At 51.9% G+C, this 13055-nt stretch overlaps 1 pseudogene; it reads left to right on the top strand.

Moving 5' to 3' along the window:
• Positions 1–315: 315 nt before the first annotated feature.
• On the top strand, positions 316–434 carry LOC123387251 (annotated as a pseudogene).
• Positions 435–13055: the final 12621 nt, after the last annotated feature.

The raw sequence follows: 13055 nt of genomic DNA, 5'->3' as shown, positions 1-13055 counted from the left end.
ATGCAGGGCTCGATCCCAGGACCCTGGTATCATGACCTGAGCCGAAGCCAGCGGCTTAACACACTGAGCCACCCAGGCGCCCCTAACATTGGATTTTTGATAGGAATTGATTTTACAGATGGTTTTCGGTAGTATGGACATTTTAACTCCTTCAAATTCTTTATCAATGTTATAGTTTATGGGGTACAAATCTTTCATCTTCTTAGTAAAATCTTTTCCTAAGTATTTTATTACTTTTGATGCTATTGTGAATTAGATTGTTCTCTTTATTTTTTCAGATAGTTCATCATTAGAGTGTTAAAATGCTCCTGTCTTGTGCTTACTTTGGCAGCACATATACTAAAATTGGAATGATGCAGAGAAGATTAGCGTGATCACTGAGCAAGGATGACATGAAAAACTATTTAAAAAAAACGAAACAAAACAAAATTCTTGTCTTTCATATATTGATCTTGTATTTGGCAGCTTTATTAAATTTGTTTATTCAAAATTTTTTGTGAAGTTTTTAGGATTTTTTTACAGGTAAGTTCATGTTATCCAAAAAAAGAAAATTTTACTTCTTCCTTTTTTTTTTTTTTTTTTTTTTGGAGTCTTTTATTTCTTTGTGTTCCTTGTTTCTCTGGCTAGGACATCCAGTACTTTGTCAAATGAGAGTAGTGAAAGTGGACACACTTGTCTTTTTTCTGATCTTTAAGGGGAAAACTTTCAAACTTTTTTGATTGAATATGAGATTAGCTCTGGGCTTGCAATATGTGTTTTTTCTTTAATGGGTTTTTTAAATTATTTTTTAAAATTTTTTATAAACATATAATGTGTTTTTATCCCTAGGGGTACAGGTCTGTAAATCACCAGGTTTACACATTTCACAGCACTCACCATCACTCACCATAGCACCTGCCCTCCCCAATGTCCATACGCCCACCATCCTCTCCCAACACACCTCCCCCCAGCAACCCTCAGTCTGTTTTGTGAGATTCAGTCTTTTATGGTTTGTCTCCCTCCCAATCCCATCTTCTTTTATTTTTCTTTTCGTATGCCCGAAACCGCCTATGTTGCATCTCCACTTCATCATATCAGGGAGATCATATGATAGTTGTCTTTCTCAGATTGATTTATTTCGCCAAGCATAATACCCTCTAGTTCCATCCATGTCATCACAAATAGCAGGATTTCATTTCTTTCGATGGCTGCACAGTATCCCATTGTACATATATACCATATCTTATTTATTGATTGATCTGTTGAAGGACATTTAGGTTCTTTCCATAGTTTAACTATTGTGGACATTGCTGCTATAAACATTTGGGTGCATGTGCCCCTTCAGAATGCCCCGTTTGTATCTTTAGGGTATATATCCAGTACTACAATCACTGGGTCATAGGGTAGTTCTATTTTCAGCTTTTTGAGGCACCTCCACGCTGTTTTCCAGAGTGGTTGCACCAGCTTGCATTCCCACGTACAGTGTAGGAGGGTTGCCCTTTCTCCACATCCTCGCCAGCATCTGTCATTGACTGACTTGTTCATTTTAGCCATTCTGAAAGGTGTGAGGTGGTATCTCATTCTGGTTTTGATTTGTATTTCCCTGATGCCGAGTGATGTGGAGCATTTTTTCATGTGTCTGTTGGCCATTTGGATGTATTCTTTGCAGAAATGTCTGTTCATGTCCTCTGCCCATTTTTTCATTCGATTATTTGTTCTTAGGGTGTTGAGTTTGATAAGCTCTTTATAGATTTTGGATAGATACTGGCCCTTTATCTGGTATGTCATTTGCAAATATCTTCTCCCAGATAACTTCTGACAGTCATCTTTTGGCTTTGTTAACTGTTTCCTTTGCTGTGCAAAAGCTTTTTGATCTGATGAAATCCCAGTAGTTCATTCTTGCCCTTGCTTCCCTTGCCTTTGGCGATGTTCCTAGGAAGAAGTTGCTGCTGCTGAGGTCAAAGAGGTTGCTACCTGTTCTCTCCTCAAGGATTTTGATGGATACCTTTCTCACATTATGCTTCTTCATCCATTTCCAGTTTATTTTCATGTGTGGTGTAAGGAAATGGTCCAACTTCATTTTTCTGCATGTGGCTGTTCAATTCTCCCAACACCATTTGTTGAAGAGGCTGTCTTTTTTCCATAGGACATTCCTTCCTGCTTTGTTGAAGATTAGTTGACCATAGAGTTGAGGGTGTATTTCTGGGCTCTCTATTCTGTTCCATTGATCTATGTCTGTTTTGGGGACAGTTCCCTACTATCTTGATGATGACAACTTTGTAATAGAGCTTGAAGTCTGGAATTGTGATGCCAACAACTTTGGCTTTCTTTTTCAATATTCCTCTGGCTATTCGAGGTATTTTCTGGTTCCATATATATTTTAGGATGATTTGTCCCCTTTCTTTGAAAAAAATGGATGGGGTTTTGAAAGGGATTGCATTAAATGTGTAGATTGCTTTAGGTAGCATAGACATTTTCACAATATTTGTTCTTCCAATACAGGAGCATGGAACATTTTTCCATTTCTTTGTGTCTTCTTCAATTTCTTTCATGAGTACTTTAGAGTTTTCTGAGTATAGATTCTTTGTTAGGTTTATTCCTAGGTATCTTAGGGTTTTGGGTGCAATTGTAAATGGGATTCACTCCTTAATTTCTATTTCTTCAGTCTTGTTGGTATAAAAAAATGCAACCAATTTCTGTTTATTGATTTATATCCTGACACTTTACAGAATTTCTATACAAGTTATAGCAGATTTGGAGTGGAGTCCTTTAAGTTTTCCACATACAGTATCATATCATCTGCAAACAGGGATAGTTTGACTTCTCTTCTGCCAATTTGGCAAAATTTGGATGCCTTTAATTTCTTTTTGTTGTCTGATTGCTGAGGCTAGGACTTCTAGTACAATGTTGAATAGCAGTGGTCCCGGACATCCCTGCCGTGTTCCTGACCTCAGCGGAAAAGTATTCAGTTTTTCTCCATTGAGAATGATATTTGCAGTGGGTTTTTCATAGATGGCTTTGATAATATTGATAATATGTGCCCTCTATCCCTACACTTTGAAGAGTTTTAATCAGGAAGGGATACTGCACTTTGCCAAATGCTATTTCAGCATCTATGGAGAGTATCATATGGTTCTTGTTCTTTCTTTTATTGATGTGTTGTACCACATTGATTGATTTGCAGATGCTGAACCAACCTTGTAGCCCTGGAATAAATCCCAGTTGGTCGTGGTGAATAATCCTTTTAATGTACTGTTGAATCCTATTGGCTAGTATTTTGGTGAGAATTTTCGCATCTGTGTTCATCAAGGATATTGGTCTGTAGTTCTCTTTTTTGATGGGATCCTTGTCTGGTTTTGGGATCAAGGTGATGCTGGCCTCAGACAAAAAAAGAGTTTGGGAGTTAACCTTCCATTTCTACTTTTTTTGGAACAGTATCATGAGAATAGGAATTAATTCTTCTTTAAATGTTTGGTAGAATTCCCCTGGGAAGCCATCTGGCCCGGGGCTTTTGTTTGTTTGGAGATTTTTGATGACTGTTTCAATCTCCGTACTGGTTATGGGTCTGTTCAGGTTTTCTATTCCTTCCTGGTTCAGTTGTGGTAGTTTATATGTCTCTAGGATTGTATCCATTTCTTCCAGATTATTGAATTTGTTGGCGTAGAGTTGCTCATAGTATGTTCTTATAATTGTTTGTATTTCTTTGGTGTTGGTTGTGATCTCTCCTCTTTCATTCATGATTTTATTTATTTGGGTTGTTTCTCTTTTCTTTTTGATAAGTCTGGAAAGGGGTTTATCAATCTTATTAATTCTTTCAAAGAACCAGCTCTTGTTTTGTTGATTTGTTCTATTGTTTTTGTTGTTGTTGTTGGCTTTTTGTGGTTTTTGTTTGTTTGTTTGTTTCTATTTCATTGATTTCTGCTCTGATCTTTATTATTCCTCTTCTCCTGCTGGGTTTAGGCTTTCTTTGTTGTTCTTTCTCCATCTCCTTTAGGTGTAGGGTTATGTTGTGTATTTGAGATCTGAGAGAGAAGCGTGGTTGCACACGTCTTTCACTGCACTCCCCAGGAGCAAGTCTGGGGAAGGCGCAGCACGCCGCCCCCAGAGAAGAGAAGGAGCCATTGGCCATGGGGTCTGGAAAAGGTCGGGAAGCAGGGTAGCCTGCCATGGCAGGAACAGCAGGCTGGTGGCAAGACAAGTGTCACCCGCCCTCTGTGCGGAGAGACAAAGCCTGTTTCCTAAGGAGACATGAGGGGACGACTAGGGCAGGGACGTGTGCTCCACTCTGCGGAAGGAGTGTGGGCAGAAGGCCGGCCTGTCCTGTGCCTCTGGTCCCAAGGGGACAGCATCTCCTTGACCACCTGTCCGTAGGGCAGACTTGGGCTAGCTACCAGGCGCCATACCCGGAAATCGCAGAAACAGCTTCCTCGAGACACGGGCAGTCAGATGCCATCTTCCTCCAACAATTGACAGCGTTTTCGGTGGCAGGGGGTTTGCGGGGGACGGAGTGGGGACATTCCCCCAAAGCTCCCCATTCCAGTGAACGGGCAGTGTTCAGGGACCCTGACGCCTCTCCTCTCCTGTGGGGAAGGCACTGGCCTTGTCCACTAGTCCGCCTGAGGTCCAGTGCCAAAGTCCAAGCGTTGCCTACACCGGGAGATGGTAGTGTGCATAGAGTGCCGTCTTAGGCCACGCACGCTGGTGCAGGGTTGTGACTGTGTCTGCTTAGTTCGGCCTGGCAGGGTGAACCCAGGGCGCCAACATGGAGCCCGGGAAAGCAAGGCCCAAGAGACACCAGCTCTCCCGGGGCTCTTCTTCCCTGATGCGACAGAGCGAACAACCATAGCCTTGCTGAGGAAGCAGGAGCGAAGTACGGTTCGTGCCAAGCTGATAACCGCTGCGAAAGCATACCAGTCGCTGGGAAATCAGAGTCGGTTCTGTGGGCTGCTTTTGTTGCTTGCCTTAGCCTACTATTCGCAGTACTATGGGAGAAACCCGCATAGAGCGAAAGACTCTGTGCCCTGGCATCCCCTCTGGGAAAACACAGCATTCTTTGGGAAATCAGAATCGGGTTTGAGGGATGCTCCTGTTGCCTGAGCTGGTCTCCACAGCACGGTGTAAAAAAACCCGCATGGAGTGAAATCCTCTATGCCTGAACATCCCCTCTGCCTGAGAGAGAAGCGTGGTTGCGCCTGTTGAAAGAGCCTTAAGGAAACGGACACGTTTTTCACTGCGCTCCCCAGGAGCATGTCTGTGGAAGGTGCAGCACACTGCCCGGGGAGAAGAGCAGGACCCCTTGGCCTTCTGGTCTGGAAACGGTTGCGAAGCAGGAGAGCCAGTCCAGGCAGGCAGAGCGGCTGGTGGCAATACAAGTGTCACCCGCTCCCTGTGCAGAGAGACAGAACCCTGGCAGGAGGGGATGAGTAGGGCAGGGCGCGTGCTCCACTCTTAGGAAGGAGTCTGGGCAGAAAGCATGCCTGTCCTGAGCCTCTGGGCCCAAGGAGACAGCAGTTCCTTGGCCACCTGTCCCTGGGGCAGACATGCGCTAGCCTCCAGGCCCCTACGCTGAACTCGCAGAAACAGCTCCCTGAAATAACGGGGAGTCAGATGCCGTCTTCCGCCTGGATGTGGAAGCTTGGAGGAGGAACGGAGTTTAAGGGGAAGGAGTGGGGTCAGTCCCCCAAAACTCCCTATTCAGTGCACGGGCGGTGTGCAGGGATCCTGTCACCACTCCTTTCCTGTGGGGAAAGCACTGGCCTAGTCCGCGAGTCCACCTGAGCGCCAGAGTAAAAGGCCAAGCGATGCCTCCACCGGGAGATGGTAGTGTGCATAGAGTGCCATCCTAGGCTACGCACGCTAATACAGGGTTGTGGCTGTGTCTGCTTAGTTCGGCCTGGCAGGGTGAACCCAGGATGCGAACATAGAGCCCAGGAAAGCAAAGCCCAAGAGGCACCAGCTCTCCCGCAGCTCTTCTTCCCTGACGCGACTGAAACCTAGCGGAGGAAGCAGCGGCAGGGTGCTTTTTGCTCCAAGCCAAAGCCTCTGCGAAAGCACAGCATTCGCTGAGAAATGATCTGCGGGCTGCTGCTGCTTGCCTGTGCCCAGTCTCGCGGTGGGAGAAACCCGCATACAGCGAAAGCCTCTTTGCCTGGGCAACTCCCCTGGGAAAGCACAGCATTCATTGGGAAATCAGAGTTGGGGTTGGGGATGCTACTGCTGCTTGCCTGAGCTACCTCCGCAGGACGGTGGAAGATACCTGCATGGAGTGAAATACTCTTTGCCCTAGCATCCCCTCTGCCTGAGAGAGATGCGTGTTTGCACACGTCTGTCACCGCGCTCCCCAGGACCAAGTGTGGGGAAGGCGCAATACGCCGCCCCCGGAGAAGAGAAGGAGCCGTTGGCCTTGGGGTTGGGAAACGCTCGGGAAGCAGGATCGCCTGCCGTGTCACCAACAGCAGGCCGGTGGCAAGACAAGTGTCACCCGCTCCCTGTGCGGAGAGATGGAAGCCTGGCTGCTAAGGAGACATGAGGGGACGACTAGGACAGGGGCACGTGCTCCACTCTGAGGAAGGAGTCTGGGCAGAAGGCAGGCCTGGCCTGTGCCTCTGGTGCCAAGGGACAGCATCTCCTTGGACACCTGTACCAAGGGCAGACTTGGGCTTGCCAGCAGGTGCCATACCCGGAACTCGCAGAAACAACCCCATGGAGAAACGGGCAGTCAGATGCCGTCTTCCACCAAGATGTGGCAGCGATGTGGGTGGCAGCGGGTGTGCCGGGGAAAGAGTGGAGACAGTCCCCCACAGTTCCACATCCCAGTGCACGGGCCTTGTGCAGGGGTCCTGTCGCTTCCTCTCTCCTGTGGTGAAGGCACAGGCCTAGACCCTGAGTCTGCCTGAGCGCCGGAGCAAAAGGCAAAGCCTTACCTACGCCCGGAGATGGTAATAGGCATAGAGTGCCATGCTAGGCCACGCACGCTGCTCCAGGATTGTGACTGTGTCTGCTTAGTTCGGCTTAGCACGGTGAACCCCGGGCGCGAACTTGCAGCCCGGGGAGAGCAAAGCCCAAGAGGCACCAGCTCTCTCGGGGCTCTTCTCCCTGCCGCAACACAGCGAACGACCACAGCCTTGCTGAGGAAGCAGCAGAGAATTGCAGTTCGCCTTAAGCTGAAAACCTCTGTGAAAGCACAGCAGTCGCTGGGAAATCAGAGTCGGATCTGTGGGCTGCTGTTGCTGCTTGCCTTGGCCTAGTATTCGCAGCACGGTGGGAGAAACCCGCATAGAGCCAAAGCCTCTTTGCCCAGGCATCCCCTCTGGGAAAGCACAGCATTCTTTGGGAAATCAGAGTCGGGTCTGTGGGATGCTCCTGTTTGCCTGAGCTGGTCTCCACAGCACGGTGTAATAAACCTGCATGGAGCGAAATCCTTTTTGCCTAGGCATCCCCTCTGCCTGAGAGAGAAGCGCGGTGGCGCCGGTGGAAAGAGCCTTAAGGAAACGGACACGTCTTTCACTGCGCTCCCCAGGATCATGTCTGTGGAAGGTGCAACACGCTGCCCGGGGAGAAGAGCAGGACCCCTTGGCCTTCTGGTCTGGAACGGTTGCGAAGCAGGAGAGCCAGTTCTGGCAGGCACAACGGCTGGTGGCAATACAAGTGTCACCCGCTCTCTGTGCCTAGAGACGGAAGCCTCACTGCTAAGGAGACAGGAGTGGAGGAGTAGGGCAGAGTGCGTGCTCCACACTTAGGAAGGAGTTTGGGCAGAAAGCATGCCTGTCCTGAGCCTCTGGGCCCAAGGAGACAGCAGCTCCTTGGCCACCTGTCCCTCGGGCAGACATGCGCTAGCCACCAGGCGCCTACGCTGAACTCGCAGAACAGCTCCCTGAAATAACAGGGAGTCAGATGCCGTTTTCCGCCTGGATGTGGAAGCTTGGAGGAGGCACAGGGTTTAAGGGGAAGGAGTGGGGACAGTCCCCCAAAGCTCCCTATTCAGTGCACGGGCGGTGTGCAGGGATCCTGTCACCACTCCTTTCTTGTGGGGAAAGCACTGGCCTAGTCCGCGAGTCCACCTGAGCGCCAGAGTAAAAGGCCAAGCGATGCCTCCACCGGGAGATGGTAGTGTGCATAGAGTGCCATCCTAGGCTATGCACGCTAATGCAGGGTTGTGGCTGTGTCTGCTTAGTTCGGCCTGGCAGGGTGAACCCAGGACGCGAACATGGAGCCCAGGAAAGCAAAGCCCAAGAGGCACCAGCTCTCCCGCGGCTCTTCTTCCCTGAGGCGAATGAAGCCTTGCTGAGGAAGCAGCGGCAGGGTGCTTTTTGCTCCAAGCCAAAGCCTCTGCGAAAGCACAGCATTCGCTGAGAAATGATCTGCGGGCTGCTGCTGCTTGCCTGAGCCCAGTCTCGCGGTGGGAGAAACCCGCATACAGCGAAAGCCTCTTTGCCTGGGCAACTCCCCTGGGAAAGCACAGCATTCATTGGGAAATCAGAGTTGGGGTTGGGGATGCTACTGCTGCTTGCCTGAGCTACCTCCGCAGGACGGTGGAAGATACCCGCATGGAGTGAAATACTCTTTGCCCTAGCATCCCCTCTGCCTGAGAGAGATGCGTGTTTGCACACGTCTGTCACCGCGCTCCCCAGGACCAAGTGTGGGGAAGGTGCAACAAACACGCCGCCCCCGGAGAAGAGAAGGAGCCGTTGGCCTTGGGGTTGGGAAACGCTCGGGAAGCAGGATTGCCTGCCGTGGCACCAACAGCAGGCCGGTGGCAAGACAAGTGTCACCCGCTCCCTGTGCGGAGAGATGGAAGCCTGGCTGCTAAGGAGACATGAGGGGACGACTAGGACAGGGGCACGTGCTCCACTCTGAGGAAGGAGTCTGGGCAGAAGGCAGGCCTGGCCTGTGCCTCTGGTGCCAAGGGACAGCATCTCCTTGGCCACCTGTCCCAAGGGCAGACTTGGGCTTGCCAGCAGGTGCCATACCCGGAACTCGCAGAAACAACCCCATGGAGAAACGGGCAGTCAGATGCCGTCTTCCACCAAGATGTGGCAGCGATGTGGGTGGCAGCGGGTGTGCCGGGGAAAGAGTGGAGACAGTCCCCCACAGTTCCACATCCCAGTGCACGGGCCTTGTGCAGGGATCCTGTCGCCTCCTCTCTCCTGTGGTGAAGGCACAGGCCTAGACCCTGAGTCTGCCTGAGCGCCGGAGCAAAAGGCAAAGCCTTACCTACGCCCGGAGATGGTAATAGGCATAGAGTGCCATGCTAGGCCACGCACGCTGCTTCAGGGTTGTGACTGTGTCTGCTTAGTTTGGCTTAGCAAGGTGAACCCCGGGCACGATCTTGGAGCCCGGGGAGAGCAAAGCCCAAGAGGCACCAGCTCTCTCGGGGCTCTTCTCCCTGCCTCGACACAGCGAACGACCACAGCCTTGCTGAGGAAGCAGCAGGGAATTGCAGTTCGCCTTAAGCTGAAAACCTCTGTGAAAGCACAGCAGTCGCTGGGAAATCAGAGTCGGATCTGTGGGCTGCTGTTGCTGCTTGCCTTGGCCTAGTCTCACAGCACGGTGGGAGAAACCCGCATAGAGCCAAAGCCTCTTTGCCCAGGCATCCCCTCTGGGAAAGCACAGCATTCTTTGGGAAATCAGAGTCGGGTCTGTGGAATGCTCCTGTTTGCCTGAGCTGGTCTCCACAGCACGGTGTAATAAACCTGCATGGACGAAATCTTCTTTGCCTGGGCATCCCCTCTACCTGAGAGAGAAGCGAGGTGGCGCCGGTGGAAAGAGCCTTAAGGAAACGGACACGTATTTCACTGCGCTCCCCAGGATCATGTCTGTGGAAGGTGCAGCACGCTGCCCGGGGAGAAGAGCAGGAGCCCTTGGCCTTCTGGTCTGGAAACGGTTGCAAAGCTGGAGAGCCAGCCCTGGCAGGCACAGCGGCTGGTGGCAATACAAGTGTTCACCCACTCCCTGTGCAGAGAGACAGAAGCCTGCCTGCTAAGGAGACAGGAGGGGATGAGTAGGGCAGGGCGCGTGCTCCACTCTTAGGAAGGAGTCTGGGCAGAAAGCATGCCTGTCCTGAGCCTCTGGGCCCAAGGAGACAGCAGCTCCTTGGCCACCTGTCCCTCGGGCAGACATGCGCTAGCCACCAGGCGCCTACGCTGAACTCGCAGATACAGCTCCCTGAATTAACGGGGAGTCAGATGCTGTCTTCCTCCAGGATGTGGAAGCTTGGAGGATGCACGGGGTTTCATTGGAAGGAGTGGGGACAGTTCCCCAAAGCTCCCTATTCAGTGCATGTGCAGTGTGCAGGGATCCTGTACCTCTCCTTTCCTGCGGGGAACGCACTGGCCTAGTCTGAGAATCCGCCTGAGCGCCTGAGTAAAAGGCCAAACGATGCATACACTGGGAGATGGTAGTGTGCCTAGAGTTCCATCCTAGACTACGCACGCTACTGCAGGGTTGTGGCTGTGTCTGCTTAGTTCGGCCTGGCAGGGTGAACCCAGAACGCGAACATGGAGCCCGGGAAAGCAAAGCCCAAGAGGCACCAGCTCTCCCGCAGCACTTCTTCCCTGAAGTGACTGTAGCCTTGCCGAGGAAGCAGCTGCGAAGTGCTGTTCGCTTCAAGCCAAAGCCTCTGCGAAAGCACAGCATTCGCTGAGAAATGTTCTGCGGGCTGCTGCTGCTTGCCTGAGCCCAGTCTCGCGGTGGGAGAAACCTGCATACAGCGAAAGCCTCTTTGCCTGGGCATCTCCCCTGGAAACGCACAGCATTCATTGGGAAATCAGAGTGGGGTTTGGGGATGCTGCTGCTGCTTGCCTGAGCTAGTCTCTGCAGGACAGTGTAAGATACCCGCATGGAGTGAAATACTCTTTGCCTTAGCATCCCCTCTGCCTGAGAGAGATGCGTGGTTGCACACGTCTGTCACCGCGCTCCCCAGGAGCAATTGTGGGGAAGGCTCAGCTCGCCGTCCCCGGAAAAGAGAAGGAGCCATTGTCCTTTGGGTCGGGAAACGCTCGGTAAGCAGGATAGCCTGCCGTGGCACGAACAGCAGGCCGGTGGCAAGACAACTGTCACCCTCTCCCTGTTAGGAGAGATGGAAGCCAGGCTGCTAAGGAGACATGAGGGGATGACTAGGACAGGGGCGCCTTCTCCACTCTGGAAGAAGGAGTCTGGGCAGAAGGCAGGCCTGTCCTGAGCCTCTGGGCCCAAGAAGACAGCAGCTCCTTGGACACCTGTCCCTGGGGCAACATGCGCTAGCCACCAGGCGTGTACCCTGAACTCGCAGAAACAGCTCCCTGAAATAACGGGGAGTCAGATCCATCTTCCTCCAGGATGTGGAAGTGCTCCCGAAGGCTCGGGGTGTGCAGGCAAGGATTGGGGATAGTTCCCCATAGCTCTCCATCGATGTGAGCGGGCAGTGTGCAGGGATCGTGTTGTCTCTCCTCTCCTGTGGGGAAGGCACTGGCCTAGTCCCCTAGTCTGCCTGAGGGCCTGAACAAAGGCCAAGTGTTGCCTACACCGAGAGATGGTAGTGTGCATACAGTGCCATCTTATGCCACGCTCGCTGTTGCAGTGTTGTCGCTGTGTCTGCTTAGTTCGGCCTGGCAGGGTGAACCCAGGACGCGAACATGGAGCCCGGGAAAGCAAGGCCCAAGAGGCACCAGCTCTCCTGCAGCTCTTCTTCCCTGACGCAAACGAAGCCTTTTTGAGGAAGCAGGGGCGAAGTGCGGTTCGCTCCAAGCCAAAGCCTCTGCGAAAGCACAGCATTCCCTGAGAAATCTGAGTCGGTACTGTGGGCTGCTGCTGGTTGCCTGAGCCCAGTCTCACAGTGGGAGAAACCCGCATACAGGGAAAGCCTCTTTGCCTGGGCATCTCCCCTGGGAAAGCACAGCATTCGTTGGGAAATCAGAGTTGTGTTTGGGGATGCTGCTGCTGCTTGCCTGAGCTAGTCTCCACAGCACGGTGGAAGATACCCGCATGGAGCAAAATTCTCTTTGCCCTAGCATCCCCTCTGCCTGAGAGAGAAGCGTGGTTATGCCTGTGGAAAGAGCCTTAAGGAAAGGGACACGTCTGTCACTGCAGAGCGACAGAAGCCTGGCTGGTAAGGAGACGCGAGAGGAAGATTAGGGCAGGGGAAACGGCTCCACTCTGAGGAAGGAGTCTGGGCAGAAAGCATGCCTGTCCTTAGCCTCTGGGCCCAAGGAGACAGCAGCTTTGGCCACCTGTCCCTGGTGGAGACATGGGCTTGCCACCAGGCGCCTACCCTGAGCTCGCAGAAACAGCTCCCTGAAAGAACTGGCAGTCAGATTCCATCTTCCTCCAGGATGTGGAAGCGTTTGCGAAGGCACGGGGTGTCCAGGCAAGGAATTGGGACAGTCCCCCCCGCTCCCCATCCCTGTGCGCGGGCGGTGTGCAGGGATCGTGATGCCTCTCCTCTCCTGTGGGGAAGGTACTGGCTTGGTCCCTGAGTCTGCCTGCGTGCCAGAGCAAAAGGCCAAGCTTTGCCTATGCCAGGAGATGGTAGTGGGCATAGAGTGCCATCCTAGAGCGTGCACGATTCTGCAGGGTTATGACTGTGTCTTAGTTCAGCTTGGCAGTGTGAGCCGAGGTGCTAACATGGAGCCCGGGAAAACAAAGCCCAAGAGGCACCAGCTCTACTGCAGCTCTTCTTCCCTGACGTGACAGAGCGAACGCCCAAAGCCTTGCTGAGGAAGCGGCAGTGAAGTGCGGTTCGCGCCAAGCTGAAAACCTCTGCGAAAGCATAGCAGTCGCTGGGAAATCAGAGTCGGTTCTGTGAGATGCTCTTGCTCCTTGCCTTAGCCTAGTATTCGCAGCAGGGTGGGAGAAACCCGCATAGAGCGAAAGCCTCTTTGTACGTACATCCCCTCTGGGAAAGCACAGCATTCGTTGGGAAATCCGTGTCAGTTCTGTGGGATGCTGATGCCACTTGCCTGAACATAGTCTCCAAAGCATGGTGGGAGAAACCCGTATGGAGCGAAATCCTCTTAGCCCGGTCATCCCCTCTGTCTGAGAGAGAAGTGCGGTTGCGCCTGTGGAAACAGCCTTAAGGAAAGGGACACGTCTGTCACTGT

The sequence above is a fragment of the Mustela putorius genome, unplaced genomic scaffold (genome assembly GCF_011764305.1).
Source record: "Mustela putorius furo isolate JIRA1106 unplaced genomic scaffold, ASM1176430v1.1 tig00003850_pilon_pilon_pilon, whole genome shotgun sequence".
Lineage (NCBI taxonomy): Eukaryota > Metazoa > Chordata > Mammalia > Carnivora > Mustelidae > Mustela > Mustela putorius.
This window is presented reverse-complemented; position numbering and strand designations above follow the sequence as displayed.